The following is a 27151-nucleotide window of genomic DNA, read 5'->3' as shown; positions in this document are numbered from 1 at the left end:
AATATAGTAAAGCACAAGGCATCAGAGGCACTCTACCTGCATCTGGAAAGTGACTTAGTAGATGGCACAAAGAAACTACATCATGTTACAAGGCAAGGGCAGAATGATAAAGCTAGTCAGACATCCTTCATAAAGGATGCCAATAACCACTTGCTCACCAGTTGACAGGACATCAAAAGTAGATGGTAGGAGTACTTCCAGCAGCTTCTAAATGAATGCAACTCACAGAAGCTGTAGTTCCACAGACACAGCCTATGGTGAGACAAGAGGAGGATCACACCATAGAAAAAGAAAGAACAGCACTAAGAAAAATGTAATCAGGGAAAGCAGCATTCTCGGATGAGATCATACCCCTCAACTGTCAAAATTTTCAAACTGTCAAAATTTTCAAAAAATGTCTAGATTTTTACCTCTTATTTTTGGTCTGCCCTTCCTAACATTTGTGGTTTTATGTCAAATCATTAAAGATTGATGTCACTAAATAACAGACATTTTAGGTTCGGACTTCATATCCTTCAGAAAATGCATGCTAATGCAAAAACATTTTAGTATATCAACTTTATAAGCTTCTAAGGGCAATATTTAATAAATTATTGCTATTTTGCAGCCTTTGTTGCTCTATTATTCTTGGATTTGTCCAGATTTCTTGCACTTACAGGTTTAGAGGTATGGCTGAGGTCCCAGCATATATGATAAATATTTTTGGGTGAGATAGAAGTAAATGGCCACTGTGGGTATCCATAGTGGTGTGGAGAAAAAGTCGCAATCCAGATGACTGGAAAATAAGAAGACCAGTGTCAATTTACAAGAACAAAAAGAACATTCAGAACTGTGGGCAGTATAGACATATCAAACGCTTGTCAGATTGCATAAAAGTTCTGGATAGGTTGATTGATAAATGAAAATGCAGAAAAATAGAAAGCAATATGGAATATGAGCAGTTCAGATTCAAAAGAGGATGCTGCATAAAAATAAAAAGAGGATGCTGCATAACTGACAAATGTTTGCAGTGAGACAGAAACTTAAGAAGCTAGAAATGAAGGAAAAGACCAACTGGACATTCTTAGACTTGGAGAATGCCTGTGACAAGGTCCCAAGAAACCTTATTTTGATAGTCCTGTGGTGGTTTGAAGTCCCAGAAACACTGGCAAAATTAGTGAAGAACCTGATGACTCACGTATGAACAGTGTTCAGCCTCACAGAGGGGTTCACAGTTGGATTGCGTGTACATCAGGGTTCAGTTCTGATCCCAGTGCTGTTCATACAAGTAATGGTGTACATTAGAAAACAAGTCAGAGAGGGCAGATCAATAAAGTTTCTGCATGCAGATAATGTAGCAGTACAGGCAGACTCTGGGCAAGAGCTTCATCAAAGGATACAGGAATGGAATGCAAAACTAAGGCACATGGGATGAAACTGAGTAGAGATAAGACAGATATGATGGCAGCAAATGGGGAGAAATCAGAATAAACTAAGAAGTAAGATAGAAAGGAGAACATGTTAACAGCTTCAAGCATTTGGGAGGGGTGGTTGAGGAGAAGGAGAAGGGAAGTCTGAATGAGGAGGTCAAAGCTAGAATTAGATGGGCTGCAGTCAAGTGGCACAGAATGTCAGGTGTAGTATATGACAGAAAAATGCCAAAGAATCTGAAAAATAAGGGGTACAAAACAGTGGTGCAACCAGTACTTCTGTATGGTATAGAATCCTGGGCAGTAAAGGCTGAGCAGATGATGAAACTAGAGATGATGGAGATGAAGAGCCTAGGACATATGAAGAAATGAGAACAGAGGTCAAAGTAGTGCCAATTACAGAGAAGATCAATGACAACAGATTACAGTGGCTTGGGCACATGAGCAGAAAAGCAGAAGACAATCTGGTGAAGAAGATTTGGGACAAACAGGAAGAAGGCAAGAGGAAATTAGGGCATCCGGGAGTGAAGTGGATGGACTCTATTAGAGAAGACCTGCAGCAGTCAATCATGATTGTCCAAAAAGATAGAAGAGGGGCATTGAACAGAGATATGATGACAGCTGACATGATTGGTTGATGATGATAATGATGATGTCTGCAGAGTGTGACACTGGAGGAATCTTGGCCACTAAAATGTTCCTTCAGCAATCTAAATGCATGTTGTGTGATGCTGAGGCCCTGTCACAGTGCAAAGTTGTATGTCATCTCAGGCATGTTCTGTGGGTTATGCACCGGCGCCATAACAATTGGCTTCAAGTAATACCCACCAGTAAAATATCACTGTAGGCAGTCATCATGCACATACTGCTGATATAGCCCTAATGTGTGCCAGATGTGGAAATTATGGGAAATGCTTCAGCAGTGCACAGACACATTGCACATAATACCCTACATGTTGCACATCACCTGGCAGTTGAGTAGTTAATGGGGTGGAAATCCTGCTTGCTGAAGTAATATTATCAATGTTGACTGATGCAATGAGGGCCAGCCTACAAATCCCTACAGCATCTAGGAAGAGATTACTAATCACCAAAGAGCCTGACGCCTGCTTCACAGTAACCATTCTGGGATAAGTGTGATTGTTTAGATAAGGACCAATGTTATATTGATTCTTAGCTAAGTGTAGCTGCATTGAGACCTGTGCAAGTAGTAGTCACGTAGAAGATAATTTGGTGAATCAACACAATTTGTTAATCATGGCAAATCTAATTCTGTCTTGTCACTATGTACTGCTAGATTTGCCACACTCTAACCTAACATCAGAGTATCACCCTCTAATACTTTATCCATAAATTATTAGGAGCTGTTATATTCATGTTTCTCTTACCCCTGAGTAATACAACCAGCTGTAAGCCTCCACTCTCTGGCAACACAGCTCAGCAGTTCAGTCTCAATCCATCTTTAGCCAGTCTGTTTGCACTAGGTGTTCTAAGACAGTGTAGCAATTGCCTTTTGCTTGCCACCTATTTTCTCCATCTACTAACTGATAGTACAAACTGCAAAAGATTTAAATATTTAAAAGAATATGGAGGTAAATGTCTCACTGTAGCCCATTATCAGTAAGCACTGTACATACATAATTCCTTCTAAGTCACAACTCACCACTATGTCCATAACTTTCCCTGAGTCTGTAAAAAAAAAGTGCCAAAGACTCCCCTCAGAGGGACAATGCAGAAAGTCTTGATGAAACTTTCTATGCATGCATTAGAGGCAGGAAAGACACTCAAACTAAATGTAAAGAAATGCATAATAGTATCCTTTGCGATGTCACCCATCCCTATCATATTGACAACATACCACTTAGAGTTGACCCAGTAGTCAGAGACTTAGGGACACACACAGATAGTAATCAAGCCTTTGACCACCATGTGTCTACAATGTTGAGGAAATCATCCTATGTTGTACAATTTATAAACAAAGGTATGGCATCTAAGTCCAAGGAAGTCATTGTCCCACTGTATTTGGCATTCATCAGACCTATCATTGAGTACAATGCCCACTTTGATATGTACCTAATCATGGATATCCAATAACTGGAACATCCACAGAGGTTCCGCACTAAAAGAATACATGATGTAAGCAAAATGCTCAATGCAGACCACTTCAAGGCCCTGTACCTGTATTCTGTCTTCTACAGGCTTTTGAGGGGAGATCTATGCCTGGCAGATCTATTGTCAGACCCCACTCTAATGGACCTCCTACATATCCACAAAACAAACAGCACCAGTTACCCATTCTAGTGACTTAAACCTTGCCTGTGATATAAACAGGACCTGCTGGAGAGATATATATGTGTCCCAGAGACTACCATGTCTATGGAGCACGCTCCACATCCATGTGAAGCAGAGTTCCTTCCTGGCCCAATTCAAGTGCAACTTAAACAAATGGATGGGAAACCTGAAATCCATCCCTGATTTGGCACCTATGTCTCTAATGGACACAGGTAACCTGTAAATGGTTCATCTCCCAAGCCCTGCTAACACTTGTCAAGGATATCAGAACTTGTTAGAGATTTGAAATGCATGGCTAGGCTTAAAAAGGCCCTTCTGGTCATTAACCTAGTAAACACCTATGAACCTATGAACTGGGCTTGAGTAGTATCTTGTCTTCACCAAACATGATACCTAGATAACAAGGAAAAATAATTTGCTTTAACAACTAGCTAAGTAGTTGGTGTCTTTTTTAAAGGGATCCAGTGTGTCAGCCTGGGTTAAGATAGTATATAATATTTCCTGTTTCATCAGTGATGGCTTGTAGCTCTCATACAACACTAACAGCATGATTAATGTAGTGGGAAGTCACAACAGATCCTGGGAGGACTGTTGTCAATGGTGCTCTGGTATGATCCTTCATGCAGCCAACAAGGTACTGCAGTATAAGAGATTGAGGGAAGCCACCAGAGGTGGCATACAATTGACACCCCCAGATGAAATCACACAGTTTATTGCATCAGTGCATACAGTTAGTAAGGAGAGCTGCATACTGGGGGACTTCAGATAGAATCAGGTGCTCCAAACCACACATTTATGTCTTACTTTGCATAGCATTGTTGCGTATAGAGTACCTCATTATAGACTGTTGCTGCATGCATATTCCTGTATTGTTATTTTTGTGATGTAGCAACAGAATTGCATTGTGCACATGGGGCCACACTGGGTGATGACAACCAACATTAAGTGTAATCACACGTCACCATACAACTTCAGTACATACATAACAATGCAACCAATATGTGTAATGTCTGCAATCATCCGAAAAGATCCATCCACTTCTGTACAACAGCAGGACATAACAGGTGGGTGTCTTGATATGATGTTACTGTAACCATTACCTGTTATTTCAGCTCCCTTCTTTCATGCAAATAGTGTATACTCTCATACTGATATTTTCCTGACATTGTAACCTACAAGTATTCTTCTTGAGACATGAGCTATGTGGGCACACCAGGTATGGCTCCCCACCATGATCATAGACTGCAGCACAGTGTAGCAATACTGTGATGTATTAAATTAATGTCACTATTTTTCTACACAGGGATATCTTGACAGCAGGTGCACATTATGCTACATGAGTACCACCATATCCTGTTATTGTGTTGTATGTGTCATCATGCACTAATGCCGGTGCCTACATACGTGACTAGTTTGCTTTGTTTTGATTTAACACTGCAGGATCTGCATTACAGTAGACAAACTCACCACATCAGGAGAGTGTAACTGGGATGCTATTACCTCTGTTTCATACATGTAATTGCTGTTATTCTATTCATGTGTGTGTGTGTGTGTGTGTGTGTGTGTGTGTGTGTGTGTGTGTGCGTGTGCATGTGTGTGGGTGTAGGGATATTATATATATATATATATATATATATATATATATATATATATATATATATATACACACACATATAGATCCCTATCAGATGATAGAAACTTCATTTGACTGAATCCCATTTGACTACGACCATAAGACTGAAATTTCAAAATACTGAAAAATCACTTGACTGAAACCCATAATACTGAAATCTTACAGTGCTAACTTTCAACACACTGAATTGTAAAGTGGACGATATAAAACCAGAATAGTTGGGGGGCTATGCACCCCACACCCCCCAGTGTGGGGGTCTGTGCCCACCACACCCCCCAATTATATATACTAACTCCAGGATTCCACCTACAGTGGGGAAAAGGAATATGCATATTTTGGTTTTATATTGCCCACTTTTCAATTCAGTATGTTGAAATTTAGCATTGTAAGATTTCAGTATTATGGGTTTCAGTCAAGTGATTTTTCACTATTTTGAAATTTCAGTCTTATGGTCTCAGTCAAATGAGTTTCAGTCATATGAAGTTTCTACCATCTGATAGGAATCCATATATAGGTTCATAGGTTCATAAGTTCATAGGTTCATACTAGGCTATCTGCCATAGGGCATTTATAAGCCTAGCCAAAATGTGTTTGGCTTTCGCCACCCATTTTAAATTTATTTTGCTATGCCCTTTTTCGAGGTTAGTATACTGTGCCTCTGTCTAACAGTGACACAAAAGTGATATCCGGGGTAAACCTACGATCTCCCATCCACTCATCAAGGTTCCTCTTGAAGAAAGTCAATGAGGGACTCTGCCTAACTTGGACTGGGATTTTATTCCAGAGTGAAGGGTGCCTCTGGGTTATGAATCTGTCCCTCCAGCATGTCCTATTTATTTCAGTGCTGAGGTTCAAGTCTCTCGAGCGCGTAGCTCGATGGGATTTGGATTTTCAGAGGTGCAGCATGTCCATTAATTCCGGGTTGGATATGGCTTTATATGTCAGGCACAGATCGCCTCTGAACAGGCGGTATGCCACTGAGTACAGCTGGAGTTTCTTTAACCGGGCAGCATATGGCATCTGTTTGAGCCCTTTGATCCTCTTGGTGAGGTAATTTTGGGGTCTTTCCAGTTGCTGCAGGTGTCTGGTAAGGTACATCCCAAAATGGGCATCGTACTCAATTATGGGCCTGATGAGGGATGAGTATAGAGGCACGATGATGTCCCCTGATCTAGATGTGAATCTCTTCATGATATATATATATATATATATATATATATATATATATATATATATATATATATATATATATATATATATATATATATATATATATATATATATATATATATATATATATATATATATATATATATATATATATATATATATATATATATATATATATATATATATATATATATACAAACACAATTGGAATGGTACATGCTGACAACTATGTGATTAATAATGCTGTGTTTGTGCCTTCCTTTCCCTGCAACAGTTACAGTTCATCCATAATCTCCAGCTCCAGATTCCCATGAGGAAATGCTGGATGAGTGTTATGTTGGTATTTCTCACATACGTCATGTATATTGCATATGTAACATAGTTGTTAATTCCCTGTTATAAAGATTCCATGGGCCATACCCAGACAAGATCTTCTGGTAAGCCCTTATGTGATATAAGCATGGTTACCTGATGTGTGTCATCTCTCTCTTTTTTTAGCAAGACAACTGTCTTAATCCTCCATTAGTCCACCACTAATGTTTATGTTGGGTCTGATGTGTTTCAGTATGGTGACATGGCCACTGGCATGTACAACACAGATTTGGTGATACCAGTCCAGCCCAGATGGTGATAGTCATGTGGATGAAAGTATAGCCTCAGATGTGGAGGAAAACATGTCCAGCCATTTTGACAATGTAGGGACATCAGATGACAGACAGGATGAGGCCTGTGGTCCACAACCCCATGTTGAGTCTGCTGGTGATTTTGACACTTCCTCACAGTACAGCTATACTGCCTGATGCAGTAGACAAGGACATGCATCTGGTGTGAATGGGCATGTGTCAGAGGGTGTTTGCATACTCATACAGGTAAATGAACATTCCCAGAGATGTCATGGAGCTGACATTTGTGCACTTGCCCATACCATAGATCATGTTGCACACCAGCTGAGTGTACTGCATGAAGGACAGGAGTGTACACACAGTGAAGTCCCAGTGGCATTGGCTGCACAGAATGAAAGCATGTTATCTATGACACTGTCTATTGAATCCCTGGTTATCTCTGTACAATGACAGTGCCATAGTACAAACAGGGTTCTGCATGACCTGAACTTTGCTTAGCTGAGAGCCACATGGTAGAGGCAGGCCACCTGTCAGTAGACCAACCTTTGCCAATTGAGCATTGATGTCTATGCTGTGATGTGAACACACATCTGCTGCTGGACAATCCATTGTGCGTCCAGCATTCATGAGCAAACAGTCAACTTGCATCCATGTTCCTTCCCACAGTGTGGCTCCACATATTGGCATCACACCATCAGTCTCCTCCATGTAGTATTTTTGGCTGCCCCAGGTATGAGCTGTCAGCATGGGTGCCTTAGACTGCATTAGAGTAACACCAACAATTGATTCGCTATGTCCTGTAGTGTCAGTCTTACCTTGTAATGATGATGATTGCTGTGCAGACCACTGACAATGTCATTGTCTGGATTGCTGTGAAGTCTGATGCCATGAGAGCCTGACTTTTTTTTAACTTCAGGTGACTCCATTTAGTACTTGATAATTTTTGCATACTTTACATTGATAACTGTTGCTTGTGATATTAACAACAATTCTGCAGTATGTCCTGACTTGGTTTCCTGTTTGCATCATTGTTATGACTTAAAGGTGTTTGTCAAATGTTGCCTGTTGTCTGGGCCTGGACTTGTGGTCACAACCTCCACCACCCACACCTATTTCTTCTGCCCCCTGTGTTCACATGATCCTCGTCTGATATCTCCAGAATGTCATCTTCAGACATATGAGGTTCTTGGGATAGTTCACTCGTACCTGCAGTAGAAAGACTGCCATGTATTGTTAGAATTTCATGTAGCATGATACACAAAGTAATCACCTGTGGTGCCATTTCAGGTGTGTATTGCAGTGCACCCCCAGATGTATTCTGACATCTGAACTTGACTTTCAGTTCACTGAAGACACACTCTATGGTATTTTATGGTGTAGTGTGTGCTTTATTGTAGATCTCCTCTGCAGGGTAGGATGGTTCTCTATATGGGTCATTAGCCACAGCTTGAGTGGATAACTACAGCCATCTGTTGTGGGGAGGGGGCACATATGTTATCATGAATAATGTTGACAGGGATGTATTTAGCTTACATCCTATCTGTGCTTCTGTACTTATCCAGTAGTAGTCCCTCAGGTATTTCATCTTGCTGGAATGCAGCTCTCAGACCACTTTCCTTCCATATATCAGCATCATGAACACTCCCTGGGTGTGTCCCCATGATGTTTGTTATGTGCCATCTGCTGCACACACCACCTGGCAGCTCAGGGATAGTCAGCCCTTTCTACTGATGTATCTTTCTGCTTCTAGGTACATGGGGTACTTAATAGGGATGTGGGTGCACTTTATTGGACAAAGAATATGGGGAAAGTTTCTGATGTCATAGAAATGGTGCTTGCCAGTACACTGCTCCATGGATGTAGATGAAAAATCTATGTGTTCAACTACCTGGATACACATTGCTGCCAGGAATTGTGTAAGGATATGACTGACAGCTGTCTGTGATACTCCTACAGCATCTTCCATATGTTCAATGTCCAGTAGAATGGAAACAACACACCACAAGCTCAAATAAAGGAAGGCAATACAAGGCAAAGCAGAAAATTAATCAGTCGGTTTATAATAATATGGTGTGTTGTTTCCATTCTACTGGACATTGAACTGGTTCATGGGTTTTGTATTTCATGTCCTGCAAACGTCTCTATTTTGGATATTCCATATATTATTGAAATGTCCTGGATGACAATACACCTATGCTCAGACAGACATTTGTTTCGAGAGGTATGGAGTTGCCTTGCAATGTTTGCACAGACATGTGTGGGACACATGTTGAACATAGCCCATAACAACTGCCTGTCTAAGTGGCACCTGTCAATGATTTCTTGATCTGAGATTTAGCTTAGTTGTAGCTTGACTATCTATCTAGTCTGCCTTCTAGGATACACAGCCTCATCCTACTCCATAGCTTGCAGAACTGCAGCCTGTAGCAGTTCATTTACTAGAGGTACCTTTTTTTTGTATTCTAATGGATTATATAGGATTCTGGGAGAATATCTTCCTTTCCTTGTGTTGCAGTATAACATTCATGGAAAATTTTGGAAACACAGTTGGCGTTGTGCTTTGTCACATTTATGTTGCATTGGGCACACGTGATGTATTTTGGAATTTGACAGGCCTGCATGGAATCCATAATTATTCCGAAATCGCATTTGCACCTTGTGTGCTGAAGTCTTCCTTCTACATGCTGTGCTTTCCACAAATAGCTTTTGGAATCCAACCCTAAAATTCTTCATTAACATAGTTGTTCAGAGACATGTATTTATTAGAACTTCAAAGAGGCCATCCATTTTCAAAGTGAAATGACTAACATTCAGATAAGATGATCACTCCCTGTGGAAAGGAAGACTTGTCAAGGAGTAGCTGAGTAGGTTCTAACATTATTTAGCATGACATTTCTATATATGGAATGGTCCAAACCAAATCCAGGGAATTACAAGTAATTTTGTTTCGAATAGTACATTTTTTGTTGTTTTTTTTGTTTAGTAAGGATACTTTATTTGATGTTCAAGTTTTATTTGTGTTGGATGTCTTGAAGGGACAGAGTCAAACTGGGACATGAAGAAAACAGCTAAGAAAGGCTATACTAAGTTTTCTCATGACATCAGTACCAGAGTGCACTACGTTATGACTAGGGTGAGACACAGATGTTCATTTACAAACATGTTTGGAGAGATTATAAAAATCAGAATATTCAAGTATCTTTTTAAAGTAGACTTGAAATTATAAAGAAACAGAAATATATGTATAGGTGCAGTTCACTTGGTTAGCACTGTTTATGCAATGCAAATGAACTGCTATATATTTGTGTAACTGGCTGTTTGTGTGAAGGCTGTATTGGGTGACTTCTGCTTAGTCGATAAAGGTATATAGTAGGGCTGGCAGACTGTGTGATGGTGAGTGTGTTAGGATTAAAGAAAGGGTTAGGCAAGGGGATAGATTTAGTGTGCCAGTACATGGTTGCACATTTGTGTGCATGAGTGTGCATGTGGTGAGTGCCTGGGTTGTCTTGCATAGAGGTAATGTTATGGAAATTATGTTTTAAGAGCTGCACATAAGGATTAGGGGCAAGTGCAGGGTTAGGGTTAACATGGATTACTATGGTGGAAGAGGGGTTAGGGAATAAATGGAATCAAGCCCAGTAGGAGGAGTCTTGATAGTCAGCAGATAGGTGAGTGGAGAATTGGAAAAACAGAAAAACAAATTTAATATTCATATTTGCATTATATTTACTGTAGCAGTGCTTAGCTGTGCAACGTTGCATCATTTTTTCCCCTAGAGCTGCATAAATACTATCATCTGATGTTGTAAATCATCAATCATTCCTTACTGATAGGACTTCGGTTCTGTCCTCAGAACCAACACGGCCGGTACCAAGCTCGCTCCAGCCAAAAACTCTCAGCTAAGACCTACCCACAATGCACCTCTAATAGTCTCTTCAGATCTCGTTTGCTGTGTTCCTCGTCAGACATGCCAAGCCTTCTCTCAAGCTAAGTGTAGCTTTGTTGTGTGGTTATTTCTAGTTTTAGCAGTTTATTACCCAGTTTTTTCGTCTAAGGTTATTTCTCATTTCGACATTCTTTATTTCCTGATTAAACCTTACTCACTACCTTGGTAGTACTTTTGTACCATCGTTGGTACTACTCCCTCTCCCCTAACTTAGTAGGCCCTTCTCTTACCTTTTTGGTATTTCTTAGTACCATTGCTGGTACTCCTTTCCTAGCTATCTGTAAAAAAAAAAAAAAAAAAAGAGAGATTTTAGTTATCCCTTTATCTTCTTGTTTGGTAGATATAGTTTTATTACTTGATTAATACTAGTGTGTTATAATGTCAGATAAGGTTAAGCTTGGGTTCAAGCAGTGTTGTTAAGTACAGGTGTAAGATGCCCAACTCTGACGGTTATGCCTAGTGTGTTTATTGTTTGAGTGTTGACCACATTAATGTTTCTTGTGACATTTGTTCTAGCTTCAGGAACCGTACATTGGCTGAATGCAAGAACAAGCTTATTCTGAAGGGTATGCTGAAAACACCCTTCTCAGAGACTCTTTCTGGGACGGAGGTCTCACCACCTCCTAAGCATAAGGATGTGAAAAAACATAAAGAGAGATGGAGTCTCTCTGTTCCAACATCCCCATCCTCCTTGGAACCGAGTCAACACTGGGCTTCTTCTGCACTGTTGGTGGAGACAGCTTAGCCACCAGGGTCCTTGTCTTCTCCCTCAGTGCCATCCTTGATTATGACTCAGACTCCTACCACTGTACCAGCTTCGGCACCATCCCCTTCAGTGCCGACCTTGATTATGACACAGGCTCTGACCACTGTACCTGCATAGGCAACATCCCCGGTCATGGTGCCGATGTCTAAAATGGATCCACTGATAATGATTCCTATGGTTCCGAAGATTGAGCACCTTGCCACTACCAGGTATTCTCCCTCTTATGACCCCTTTTTGGGACAACAATTTAGTCCATTTCTTGAGAGACCAGAATCTCCATCGGCAGTTTCCTCCAGATCCACCAGGAGTGTTTCGGAACAAGATGTAGTGAAGGTTGTGGACCAGCTTTTGGCAGCTAGAGAATTACCCACCCCAACTAGGTCTTCCCTCCCTCTTGGAACAGAAGCTCCCATGGCGTATTCACCTGTCTATCCTCCTCCGACCTCCTCCTAGATCTCGGAGACTTTGGTACCAGTGTCCATCCAGGTGCATTCTGTCTTGGTTCCAACAGCAGAGGCTTCCCTGTTGGCAATGATTACTCTTAGTGCCATGGCTCCTTTGGAAATGGCACACCCTCGGGGAAGAGATGGGGCTGTCAGCACCGTGGCACCTAGTTCGGCACTTATATTTTCTGTGGCACTGTCTATGGCCACTGCTCTTCCTGTGGCTACTGGTCCTCTCAGAGCTCCTCATCTGGAGGTGGGCTCCTTGGGGTGGGGTGTGACCCCAGTTCTGAGGTCGTCTTTCTCAGTTCCGGGCTCCCATCCCTCCTCAGGTGGGCCTGCTTTCCAGGTGATGGAGAGGGTTCTTGCTTCAACAGGCTCACAGTTGGCACCATTGGCATCAGAACCAGAACCTCCCTCTAGCATGCAGCTGTCCCAACCTCCTACTCTGGGATCTCAAGCACAGGAGCCGCAAGACCTTCCCTTGAATGGAACCCTTTCTCCAGAGTCCTCCTCAGAAGACCCCACTGGGGAGCCACCGTGGAAGAAACTTTGCAAGAGGAAGCATCTTGATTCCCCACAGGAATCCATCACCGAAGACACCGATTATGATGACGGAGTAGGGTCCCAATGGTCTCCCCAGGAAGACGTCTCATTTGGAGACATTCTCGAGATCCTCAAGCAGAGGGGAGACTGAAAGCCCTCCGACTCTTCTTCAGAGGAATCTGTGTTCTTGCAGGCTTTCTGTGCTTGACCATCTACTTCCTAGGTGACCCCACCTGCAGATGAGCTCATTAGCCTTATTGTGCAACATGCCTGGAAGGCCCTGGACAACATAGAACCTGTCCCCCAGAGGCCAGATAAAATTTTATCGACTCCTGAAGACCAACCCGACCAACCCAACTGTTACAAGCAAATGGTAGTTGATTCCATGGTCATGGCAGTGGCCACCAAGAGGGAACTGGCAAAAGATAGTTCCACTGTTCATCACCTGAACAGGGAGCCTTGGGCTACGGACAGACTGGGGAAGTGGACCTATGCTTTAGTGACCTTTGCTATTCAGTCACTGAATTACCTGGCACACTTTACTCACCTCCGAAGAGACCTAATCTCAGAAATGTCTGCCTCTTTCGCAGGGGTACTACCTGAGGAGGTGCATGATACTGTTGACTCTCAGCTAGCTACCCTAGAATCCATCTCAAACTCCTCAATGTGCTTGATTTCTCACATTACCAAGTGGGCAGCTTGAGCAGCCACATCAGGCATCGTCATGAGATGGCATGCTTGGATGCTTCTGTGTGACTTTGCGACCCTTTCAAATCTTCCTTTGTCAACATGCCTGTTGATGAATCTTCCCTTTTTGGTCCCAAAGTAAGAGACACACTATCATGTAGTGAGAAAGATGGAAAGACCTTGTCTGCTGTGGGTATATGTTTTTCCACCCCCAGAGATCCTACTCTAGGAATCATAGGGGAGGAAAATTGTGGCTCAAGAAGTTCCAAGGATCTTTTTGTTATACTCGTGATGAGCAATCCCCTCAGAGCAGAGGGGGCAACTCATCCAGAAAATGTCCCTTTCAGGGCAGAGGGGGTCTGCGCAACCAGGGTGCTAGGGATTCTTTCTCTGGTCGACCCTTCCAGCACTTCTGAACAGTGGCCCAATTGCTTTCTTCTGGAAGCAGTCAGGGGGTCGATTCTCTCTGCACCTACAGGCCTGGCAACTCATAACAATGGATGCATGGGTGCAGAAATAATATCCTGAGGCTATAATATCCCATTCACCCTCACTCCCAGACCCATAAAACGTATCCCTGATGTTCCACATGGTCAGAGGGAGGCTGCAGCCTTAGAAATCGAAAAGCTGGTAAGAAAAAGAGTCATCCAACCAGTCCCACCAGACCAAAGAGGATCTAGGTTTTACTCAAGGTTCTTTTTAGTGTCAAAAAAGACAGGCAACTAGTGACCAATCCTGGATCTCAGCTTAAGAAACAAATTCATTAAACCTCAAAAATTCTGGATGGTCACAGTGCAGTCCATTCTCCCCTTTCTGGGGAAGGACAACTGGATATGCTCTATAGACCTCCAGGATGCATATTACCACATAAAGATGGACAAATGCTCCAGGAGATTTCTCTGCTTCTGGCTGGGAGCCAATCACTACCAGTTCAGGGTACTGCCCTATGGTCTCTTGACAGCCCCCAGAGTGTTCACCAAATGTATGGTAGTCATAGTAGCTCATCTCCGACTACAAGAATTCCAAGTGTTTCCATATCTAGACGATTGGCTCCTTACCGCCAAGGCCAGGAACCTTCTCAGTCTCAGTGTCTCTTACACTTAAGGCCTTGCTCTTCACCTAGGTATCAGGATTAAAATGGACAAATCACACGTCTTCAACTAGAGCACTGGAATTCATTGGAGTGATCTTCAACACAAAGTCCTGTCAAGCTTCTCTTCTTCCTCACAGGCTTTCAAAAATAAGAAACCAGATTCAAGTCCTCCTTCCACAGAAATTCATACCAGCACTCCTTGTATTACAACTATTGAGCTCTATGGCAGAAACCATTACCTTAGTACCACTGGTAAGGTTGCACATGAGACTATTACAGTGGCTCCTTTCATCACAATGGTTGATCTTAACCTACCCACTTGACCACATGATACGCCTTACAAAGCTTTGCAAGAAAAAAATGCTATGGTGTATGAAGCCAGAAACAAATCTTTGGTGTTGACTATTCTGTCTCACCCAGCCCAGGGCCACGGTGACCACAGATGCTTCCTTGTTAGGGTGTGGAGGAGATTTCCAAGGAAAGATGTTCCAAGGCACCTGGTCCCCCACGGAGGCCAATTTGCACATAAATGTCCTGGAATGAGGGAAGTTCTGTTAGCTTTGCAAGTGTTCCACACATCCCTTCCTTCCTGGACCATTGCAATTCAATCAGACAACACGTCAGTTGTCTGGTACATCAACAAACAAGGCGGAACCAGGTCTTACACCCTATGTCAGGAAGCCATGAGAATTTGACATTGGATGATGGCTTCCAGCAGCTTTCTCATAGCAATGCACAATCCCGGGAGTTCCAGTCTTATTGCAGACATTCTGAGCAGGAACATTTTGATGCCTCACGAGTGGTCCCTCAATCTGATAATAGTGGCTCAAATTTTCTGCCGCTGGGGCAGGCCTTCTTCTGACCTGTTTGCTTCACCCCTAAACAACAAATGCAGAAGCTACTTTGCCCTGATCCCCCCTCAGGGGGAGTCACCGAGGGATGCTCTGACACACGATTGGTCCCCAAGTCTACTGTACACCTTTCTCCCATTTCCCCTCATACCTAAATTTCTACAGAAAGCTCAAAGTTTGAGATGCAAAGTGATCCTCATTTTCCTTTATTGGCCACGTCAAGTCTAGTTCCCATTCCTATGGCCTCACCTGATTGACAGTCTGTGGATCAATCCCAAGGACTGCTGTCTCATCATCAGGGACTGATTCACCCCAATCTCCACAGCTTCAAGCTCACAGTTTGGTTTCTACACTTCCGATGATTGCCAGACTACCTGATATTTCATCCCCTGTTTGCGAGATCCTTCTAGCTTTGCACAAACCATCCACCAGAAAAATGTATTCCAGTAAGTGAATAGGTTCTCTAGATGGGCCAAAGAACATAACATAGATCCCTTTTCCACACCTATTCAGAAGATCCTACAATACCTCACTACTCTGTTGCACGCAGTAGCTTCGGCATTGACAATTACAGTGCATTTAGCAGCTATTGCAAATTTTCACAATGGAATTGACAATTCATCTGTCATGTCACACCGACTGTGCAAAACCTTTATGAAAGGAGTATTACATATTAAACCTCCTGTCAAGCCTCCTATAGAGCCATAGGACTTGACTTTGGTGCTTCAGTCATTAATAAGTCCTCCCTTCAAGCCTTCTAATTCCTGTGATATAAAATTTTTGTCTTGGAAAACTCTTCTTCTAGTAGCCCTTACCACAGTGAGAAAAGTATATGAGTTGCAGGCCTTGAGTGTGAAGAGACCATACCTGATTTTTCATAGGGAAAGAGTTTCTCTATGTATTGACCCCTCCTTTCTGCCCAAAGTCATTTCTGATTTTTCCATTAACCAATCTATTGACCTACCGGTTTTCTTTTCCCACAATTCAGATAGAGGGGAATACCGTCTGTACCCTCGATGTTCATAGGCAACTTCATTTCTACTTGGACAGAACTAAATCTTTCAGAAAAATGGATCAATTTTTTGTGGATTTTGCAGGACCCAGAATGGGTAAATCAGTTTCCAAAATGACTTTATCTTCTTGGCTCAGAAAGGCCATTACTTTCATCTACCATCAAAACAAAGTGTCCTTGCCTTTCAAAATAAAAGCTCACTCTACTAGATCGATAGCTACCTTAGTGGCCTTTCATTCCAGAGCCTCTATGGATGATATCTGTGCAGCAGCCACCTAGGCAACACCATCTGTGCAACAGCCAGTTGGGCAAGACCTCATACCTTTATCACTCATTACAAATTGGATTTGGCCTCCAGGGGATGACTATCTTTTGGTTCTATGGTGCCCAGGAATGTCCTTCCTTAGGGCCACACAGGACTCAAGTAGCTGGGGACTAGCTCCTATCAGTAAGGAATGAATGAATATTTACAACATCAGATAAAGAAGTTATGTCTTGCCATAATGTTCCATCTGTGTTGTAGATCTTCATTCATTCATTCATTACTTCCTGCCCTCCTTCCCACTGCCTGGACTCCTGGTGGACTTTAGAATCTCCTTATGAGTTAAGATATCTGCTCAGACAGAGCCTCCTGCTATCTCTATTATTATTTATATACCATAAGAGCGGGCAAACTCGATCTGAAGAGACTATGAGAGGGGCATTGTGGGTAGGTCTAGGCTGAGAGTTTTTGGCTGGCATGTGCCTAGTACCGGCCGTGTCAGTTCCAAGTACGGACCTGAAGTCCTATCAGTAATGAATGAATGAAGATCTACAACACAGATGGAAGGTTATGGTAAGACATAACTTATTTTTTTTTCATGCTCTTCATAAATACTTGATTACATCATATCTTATAAATCTATTTTATATATATATATATATATATATATATATATATATATATATATATATATATATATATATATATTTTTTTAACAATGCTGAAAGGGCTAAATTGATAAGTCCATTGAGTAAAAGAATAAGTAAATAAGCTCATAACACCTATGATAATTAAAAGCACATTTTTGACTGGCCCACCAGAGCAATGGGAAAGTTTGTACCTACTTTATCTGTTGTTATGAAAGGAGATACTGCCAGTCCTACTGTCTGAAATTGTGTAAATAATTATATGTCATTTTTGAATATCAACACGATTGTGTTACAAATGTATTAGAACTGTGTGTTATGCTAGTACAGAATTGTGTGTTGAAAAGGGTTGTAAAGCACTGAGCTTTAAAAATGTATCCACAGTGTGCCCTACTGGAACAGAACAGAAATGTACTACACTTTTGTAACTGTTTAGATGTATATATTTTAACAAGGAAACTGGAACTGTGTGTTATGCTAGTACAGAATTGTGTGTTGAAAAGGGTTGTAAAGCACTGAGCTTTAAAAATGTATCCACAGTGTGCCCTACTGGAACAGAACAGAAATGTACTACACTTTTGTAACTGTTTAGATGTATATATTTTAACAAGGAAACTGGAACACAGGATGTTAATTTCAGGAAAAATAGCTGAACATTTAAATTACTTTATGACCACATAATAAAATGATGTTTTCTTTTACTTTCAGTGCAGTAACAGACACAATGTCTAGCACTAAAGGTTCTCTGCATTGTCTTGCAAGTGTTTTATTGTTTCATGACTTCCAGCATGCACCAAGATTTGAGGAAAAGCCTTGTTTATGTATTTTCGCAGGAAGATGCTAAATGCTACCAGCTGCATCAATGGTTGTTTTTCGCCCGGGTTAGAGTCAGAGGACAAGAAGTGATGTCATCTTGCAAGCTCTCCCAGCGGTAATATTTGGGATTTTAATTTGAGAACTCCCTGAGAGAGATTGAGTAATCTGTATTTTGTCTTTGACCTGACAAGATCCATTCACCACACATCTGCCTTGCTAAGTGTAAATACGTCTAGGGAACATATAATCCTCTTAATCAGAAATATAGTGAAGCATAATTTAGATGTTTTCCTTTATTTATTTGAGACTGTCCTGCAATGTTGTTTTAAATATTTTCTGTGATTTTGATCTCTGATGTTACTGTGATTATATACTAGTTTCTTGTTTTTTTATTATTTTCATTGTGGCTGATATTTGTGGGACATATTTAAGTTCTGAGCGTACTTGCATATTTATTTAGTGATACTGTGGGCCACTCCTAATAGCCTTGCTCTTGGTCAAACTACCATTAGTATTGATAATAACATTATACAGTAAGATTGGAACCCTTTGCTAAGGGTCTTAAAGTAGCTGATAAGTCTCTGGCTGGTGGCAGTGATAACTAGCTTATAGTCTGGGCAGAAGGGCGCATAGCTAGTAAACCTGTGCCAGCCTTTCCCAGGTATGTGAATGTGTATAAATCAAAGCTCAAAGAGTGTATGTGTGTGTGTGTGTGTGTGTGTGTGTGTGTGTGTGTGTGTGTGTGTGTGTGTGTGTGTGTGTGTGTGTGTGTGTGTGTGTCAGCTTCTTGGGTAGGGACATTAAGCACTGGTTGGACAGAGAGGGTGCTGGAGGTCTTGGCTTGACCACTCAGCTGAGATCTCAACCCTATAGCTTTCCCAGTGGGGAGTCTTATTTGGGATCTGGAAAAAGAGGGAGAAACTAGCACTGGACTTACTGTGGTCTCTGTGTGCTCTTAAGAGAAATTGCACTTGATGCAGAGAGCTGCATCTGGAAATACCGTGTGTGTACCTGTCATCCTCCCAATATATGTCACCCACTGGTGCTAGTGGTGAGGGTTGAGAATCCTTGATTACTAGGCTAGTGGCCGGGTGTCTCACCTGCAACTTAGGATGGGAATTAGGCAGATTTTATCAAGCAGACAACAAGGTACAGCTCAACCAATCACCTGGATGACATCTCTCCTTTGATCAGAAAGACTGTTGAGTTAGTTGCATTTGTTGCTCTCAGTAGACATTGGAGTTGAATAAACATGTACCACATAATTTTAGTGACAAGGAATAGACTCAATGTGATAAATCATAATATACCTTCTCAGTCAGATTATTGAAACTCGACTGTCTCATTTGGGCTAACAAATGGTCTCAAAGCATCCTTGCCACCAAAGTGAACTTGAAGCAAGTCTACAGTATGCAAAAGGATAAGAGATGCAAACAAAGCCATAACTTTTATATAGGTAATCCTCACTGTATATATGTTTGCACAAATAAAGCACATAAGTTCCATTACATGTTGCTTTTGGGTGGAAGGAAAGAATATAAAAAAAAAAACAGTAGATTAAAAGTAAGCAGATATAAGACATTCTAAGTGAAAAGAAAGGTTCTACAATCTGTCAATATGAACACTCTTGCATGAAATGTAGGGTGAAAAGGCTCCAACATGCTCAGTCATTTTCTAAATTTAGTTCCAGAAACTGATGCAGTAATACATATGGGGTGTCTCTTTAAGTTAAGCCCTAGCACTTTGTTTTCATAGACTGTGGCTCTGTTCATGAGAATAATGCACTGAGAACTCATTGCTGAACATCTATCCCATGTCCATTAAACTGAGCTACTATCACATCTATTCACTTTTATCCTAAATGTCATTTGGACTAATTGTATTCTACTTGATGGCAATACTAATCTGGGAATCAATATAATTTCCTAACCCTCTTCTAAAACTCCTCTACCACATCAGATCAGCAATCATTGAGAACTCAACTGCCTCATAAGCACATGTTTCTTCATAGGTTCATAGGTGAGTATTAGGCTATCTACCCAAAGGCATTTATAAGCCTAGCCAGAATGTGTTGGCTTTCGACGACCCCTTAGATTAGTTTGCTGTGCCTCTGTCGAGCAGAGCCACTGAAGTGATCCCTGGGGTAAACTTTATGTTTCCCGACCACTCGTCAAGGTTTATTTTGAAGAGTGTTAGCGAGGAGCTCTGCCTAATGTAGATTGGAGTCTTGTTCCAAAACATGGGAAGTCTCTGGGACAGGAATCTATCCTTCCAGCACATCCTATTTATTGTTGTGGTGAGGTCTAGATCCTTAGAGCATATAGCTCGAGGGGATAAGGTTTTCTTTAGGTGGAGCATGTCCATCAATTCTGGGTTGGACATGGCCTTCTATGTTAGGCAGAGATCACCTCTGAGTAGGCGGTATGCAACCGAGTACAGTTGGAGTTTCTTCAGTTGAGCTGCATAGGGCATCTGTTTGAGGTCAGTGATCCTCTTGGTGAGGTACTTCTGTGGTCTTTCTAGCTGTTGCAGGTGACTTGTAAGGTACATCCCAAATGGGGCATTGTACTCTATGATGGGTCTGATGAGTGATGAGTAGAGGGGTACAATGACTTCTTTTGACCTGGATGCGAACCCTTTTGTGATTAGATGGGCCACGTAGAAGGATTTTCTAACCACTTTGGCAATGTGATTATCAAAGGTGAGATTACTATCTATGAAAAACAAAACAGTCCAAATGGACCAAAAGTAAAGTGAAAAAACATAAAATAAAAAAACACCAAGGACTAACATAAAATTACTTTAATAAAACACAGAACCAAATAACTAAGCCTTTCACCAGACAATCACTGGCTACTTCAGAGTTATTTGGTATCCACCCTTGAACAATTAAATATAAAAACCATGTGTTCAAAACCAATGTCATTAGTTTGTTAATTAATCATAATGTTCTAAAAGAACTATTTTACAAAAAACTTATACTATACTGTTATAACAATTAAAACTTGAAACATACTCTGTTTATAACAAATCAGTAAATATCTTAGATGAATCCAAGAACTAAAACCAGATATAGTCAAAAGTACAACAAAAAAACTTTCATAAATGAATTTCAAAAGTAAAATACCTTATGTTTAAATTTTATTTGCCTTTAACTTTAACATCGGCATCAAAGAGACACCATCATTCAAACCGGGGCATTTGAGGGAATTTGGCCTAAGTTGCCAAGTCGTTTCCAAAACGACAGCTTTATTGTTCATAGGTTCATAAGTTCATAGGTAGGTACTGGGCTATCTGCCCGAAGGCATATATTAGCCCAGCGACATTGTGTGGTATTCACCACCCCTTTGGTTAGTTCCCTAGGCCCTTGATCTGGCAGCTAGTTCCCTTGGCCCCTATCTAGTAGAGCTGTTGGTATGATATAGGTTCATAGGTACTAATATCACCCCCTCTTTCCCTATTGCCAACTCGGTCAATAATGAAGAATACACAATTTTTGAAGTTGTTACAAATTTTTTGTACAAATACAATGCATTATGCTCATCCTTTTTGTTAATACACCTCACATGCTCAGATATCCTGTCACGGAGTCTATGAGTAGTTTTACCTATGTAGAAAATGTCACAGGATGTACAATATACAATATACACAAGGCACCTACTGTTATAATTACATTTTCCTGGACAAGGGGTAGTGTACCTGTAGTCTTTCACACATAGATAGGGACCATCATTAATGAACCTACAAAATCTACACATGCCACATTTACTCATCAATGAAACCCTCCTTACATTCTTCGTGTCTTCATTTTCCAAGATGCTTTTCAAGTTATTCCCTCTACTATAAACAAACTGAGGTGCCCCTCCCAAAATTTCTTTTGTGGTGTTACTTAAGCAAAATTTCCATCCATTCTTTAAACAAGAGATAAGCTCATTAGCTCTGTCATTGTATTTTAATACAAACAGCACCCCTGTTTTTTCTGAATTTACTTTGTTCATGGTAACTGGTGATTCATTCATCAAAATCGGTGTATAAGTTGTATCTCTCTTACTCAACACCTCCTTTTTGATTTTTAACAGCATTTTTAAGGGGTAAACCCTTGTCTAAGAAATTCCTATCAATTTAAATAGTTATTCTTTAAATGTTAGGTTGTCACTAACCAGTCTGGAAGTTCTCACCATCTGTCCTTTGATGGCGCCTTTTCTTTGCTGGTAGGGGTGACAACAATCAAAGTGTAACAGTGAGTTTGAGTATGTCTCTTTTTTGTAGATGTTGCTACTAAGACCTTGTGTTGTTTTTTTTGATTATTATATCCAAAAAAGTTAATCTCTTCCTTGTGCCAAGTGTATGTAAACTTAAAAAAGTTAGTTGTAACATTAATATACTCCATGAACTCTACTATAGTAGTCTCGTCACCCCTCCACAGAATAAGTAAATTCTAAAAATCTGTTGTATAGCAGAAAGTTATCTTTGTATTTAGATGGAAATATAAAAAGGTTCTCCCAAGTAAGTAACATCAAATTTGAGAAAACATGGGCACATTTGGCCTCCATTGCTACACCAGTTAACTGCTGGTATATTTCACCCTCAAAACAAAGGAAGTTGTTTTTAAGTATAATTTCCATTAAGTTAACCAAACAGATTTATTTTGGTTTTGTCAATCATTTTACCTTTTATTAAACATTCATAAAACATAGCCAATCCTAGCTCACGAGGGATGACAGTGAACAAGTTGACAATGTCCACTGTCAAAAATACATAACTGGCATTGCTTTCAACTTTCGTGAGCCTCTCAAGACAGTGCCATGAGTTTCTTAATATATGCTGAGCTTCATCAACAGCTACCTTTGACCAAATGTCCACAAAGGAGGCCAAGGGTTCCATCTTGGAACCTCTTGCCACAGGAATCGGTCTAAAATGGAGGGTTGCTAATCTCTTTGTGGACTTTGGGTATCCCAAAGATGACAGGAAAATTTAAAATTTTACTGTTAAGTAATCAAATTCTGCCTCATTTATTGAACCCTGAAAGAGTGCATATTGTAAAAAAAGACTGATCTTCATGTAGGCTCTATTAACTTCTTTAGTGGAAACCCTACAGTAGGTCTCCTCATTGTTTAGAATGTTATTCATTCTGGTACTGTAGTCAGTCTTAGTCATGATTACCATTCCCCCACCCTTGTCTGGTTTCATGAATCTATATTCTCGATTTTGCTTCAGGTTTCTCAAAACCAGTCTTTCCTCTTTGGTGAGGTTATCCATACCCTGTCTGTCTTCTTTTAGAATTTTTCTAAACTCAGTTTCAACATGTCTCTCTAAAGTTAAAACTTCAGGGTGTGATGAAGGGGTAAATGTACTGCTTCTTTTAAAGGGTAAGCCTAAATTCAACTCCATGTTGTTTCTATTGTTGGTGAAAAAAATAATTTTTAAATTCATCTGTCTTGTACAGAGTTTTAAATTGATCAACACTTGTGCAATATCGAGTTTAAAGGTAGGTACAAAACTAATACCTTTGCTAAACAACTCAAAGTGAACATCACAAATTACCATATCGGTGTAATTGTAAATGTGAAAACCATGTTTTTTAACCACATCACAATTCATTGATGTATTACCACTATTGAGACTAATCCCCTCAGCTGTACTCATGTCAAATGTTGCACTAACATTTCCATCTTCATGGTTTTCCCTTGCATTTTCAAAATGTGTCTCAGTTACACAGTGGTCATTGCCTAAGTGCAATGAATTAATACCATAACCTTCAGCATTAAACTTGTTATCAACAATAGCAGAAATCCCCGAGTTGCCAAAATTAGAAAAACTAACAGGCGATGCAATAAAAATTAATGATGAACTCTTCTCTTCCCCCTCCCCCCTCGACCATTCCAATATTGGTAATGGTACTGTTGACAGTTCCTGCCTTCTTGCCCCCTGTTTATCATTTGCTCCGACCTTCTAAATTCAGTCGGGTGCTCTAAAAAACATTCATTGGTGTCTCTATTTTCAATATTGAAGTCCTGTTCCCTGTGTGCATTACTTTCATTAACTGAAAGTGTACCATGGTGGTCTTTATGTTTAATACCTGGTGGATAAAGACAGTTATTTTGATAATCCAAAGTATTCCTTTCCAGTTTTTTGTATTTCACAGCTATGTTTTTGTTAACAAAAGTCTCAACTTTTTTCAGAACTTTAACATAACTGTCTTTTTGTTGAATAAAAAGTAAATCATTGGTAATACTCTTATTCAGTGTAATGTTATCATTGTGCAATTTAGCCAGCTTTGTTTCGTTGTTACGAATAATGATGTTTAACATCTCCATACCTGTTTTGTCAAACAATGATGTTAATTCACGATATACTGCAGTCCCCTCTTTAATTCCCATTGGAAGTTTCCATATGCGCAACCCCTGGGCACTTGATTTAAAGCCGTTGATTTTTTAAAAAATAAATTGTCAAGCTGAATGGCTCTGAATTTCATGCAAAGTTTCTCAAAGTTGTTAATTTGTTCTTTCAATGTAGGCATTGCTCTTCTCGCCTCTTCCAGGCCTGAGAATTCAAACTTGGGCATTGGGAACCAAGACATCAAGTCACCTGACTTGACGTTGTCACCATGGGCACCATTCCCTACTGGTGACACTCTCCCCCGGTTTCGATGTTTTGGTAAACCAGCACTGGAGGAAGTGGATGCTTCTTTGTGGTTAACCATCCCCTTGGTAACCGGAGACTGGAGTGTAAATAGATCCAGTTTAGAATTGGTGAGGCTGTTGATACTAGCTTCTCACCTTTCAACCACCTCATTAGAATGAAGCCTTTTTAGCTTCTCCACAATGCTGGCCAGTTCATTGAGCATGCTCTCCATTGCCAATATAAAGAAAAAATACGTTCGTCCACTGGGTCAAATACAAACTACAAAAAACTAAACAGTCCAAACGGACCAAAAGTAAATTGAAACAACAAAAATTAAAAAAAAAAAAACACCAAGGACTAATGTAAAATTACTTTAATAAATTACTAGATTACTATCTACTTGGGTCCCCAGATCCCTTATTACGTTTTCCATATTTAGGGGATTACCACCTATGTGGTTGTTTTTGGGTACTTTGTTTTTTCTAAAGGGGATGACTATGCACTTTTTGGCATTTAGCTTGAGGCCATGATTTTGACACCAGGTATCCGTCTCTGTGAGACCCTTTTGGAGGATGCCTGTGTCTGCCGGAGAGACAATTATAGCCCCTAGTTTGCAGTTGTCTGCGAACTTGGTCAGCCATAGTCCTCTTCTGCTTGCCTGTACCTCTGAGAAGTATATGCCGAACAGGAGGGGTCCTAGGACTGAGCTCCAGGGAATGCCACTTGTAACCTATTTAGAGTCAGACCTAGCTTCTGCAACTCTCACAATGTGGGTTCTGTCAGTGAGCCAGTTGGCAACCCATTTTGTGATGTAGGGGGTTTATGTTCAGGCTGGTGAGCTTGTCTATAATACCAGAATAGGGAATGGTGTTGAAGGCCTTTGTGAGGTCTAGGTAGGCTGTGTGTACCACGTTTCCCTTGTCTATAGCCTTGGTAACTGTCTCAAAGAAGTCCACCAGGTTTAGGAAGCATGATCTGCTCTTAACAAAGCTGGACTGGGTATGGTCCAGTGTTTGGAGGTTCCCTATGTCTCTGTTAATGAGTTTCATGATGATGCACTCCATAGCCTTGCAGACCAAGCTAGTCAGGCTTATAGGGTGATTGTTCCCGGGGTCTGTTGTGGCTCCGCCTTTGTGGAGCGGAATAACGATTGCTGTGCTGTACTCTATGGGTATGTAGCCTGTGAAGAGGCTGAGTTTGAACAATGTGTTTAGGTGAGAGGTTAATTCATCTTTGAGCTCATGTAGGACACAGCCTGGGACACTGTCTGGTCCCATTGATGCTGTGTTTTTTGCTTTGGAGAGGGCTGTTTTATCCTGAGTGTCTGTGATTTCAGGGACTCTACATTCTTCTTGTATGGTTATGGGCCTTTTTGGGGGTGAGAGGGGGGTGAAGTTTGTGCTGAACCTGTCTGCCAGGATGTTGGTGATATCAGTCGGTTCAGTGTATTTTGTACTGTTCTGCACTAACTCTGAGCAAATCTGAGCATTGCCACTTAGATTCTTGAAATAGCTAAAGAATGCCTTGTGGTTATCTTTGGAGTCCTTGGCAATTTTTTTTCGATGCTCGCCTTGGATGATTTTATGAGGGATCGTAGTTTCTTGCTGATACTGATCAAGAATGTCTTCCCTTCTTGGGATTTTACTCTTTTCTGTACTAGTTTCCTTCTTCTATTGTATAGCTTGTTTATGGCAGGACTCCACCAGACTGATTTCCTTTTCTTGGAGGAGTGTGTTTTGGTTTTGCTTGGGATGGCACGATCCATGCATTCTTGTAGGTGCCCGTAGAATGCATTAGTAAAGAATTTTGCAGCTTGGACAGCGTTATCCTTCAGCATGTGGGCTTTGAAACTTTCCACCTTGGTCTTAAGTAACGTGAAGTCTGCTTTTGCAAAGTTTTCCACGGTAGGTTCCTTGTCCGGGGGTGGGGGCGGAATGTGGATATCCAAAGTGATTTGTTTATAGTCAGATCTAACCAGCGAGGGGTTGACCTCCGGTGTGGAACACCGGTCGCCCATGTTGGCGATGATCAGGTCCAATATGTTGTCACCTCTGGTGGGAGCACTGACCAGTTGAACCAGAGTGTTTGAGTTTATAAATTCTAGGAAATGTTGGGCAAGGGAGTTAGTACTTGAGTAGTTTTCCCAGCTAATGTTTGGGTAACTGAAATTACCCAATATTAGGGTGTTAGGTAGGGCCTTTATGTTTCCCAGTGTTTCCAGAAATGTGGAATGGGGGTCCTGGGACATGGTGGGTGATTTGTAGCAAGCTACAATTTGAATTGCAGTTTTGCCCATTGATAGTTGCACGTGGATGATCTCTAAAGCATCGT

The sequence above is a fragment of the Protopterus annectens genome, chromosome 4.part0, assembly GCF_019279795.1.
Source record: "Protopterus annectens isolate FY-2018-M chromosome 4.part0, PAN1.0, whole genome shotgun sequence".
NCBI classification, from domain to species: Eukaryota; Metazoa; Chordata; order Ceratodontiformes; family Protopteridae; genus Protopterus; species Protopterus annectens.
This window is presented reverse-complemented; position numbering follows the sequence as displayed.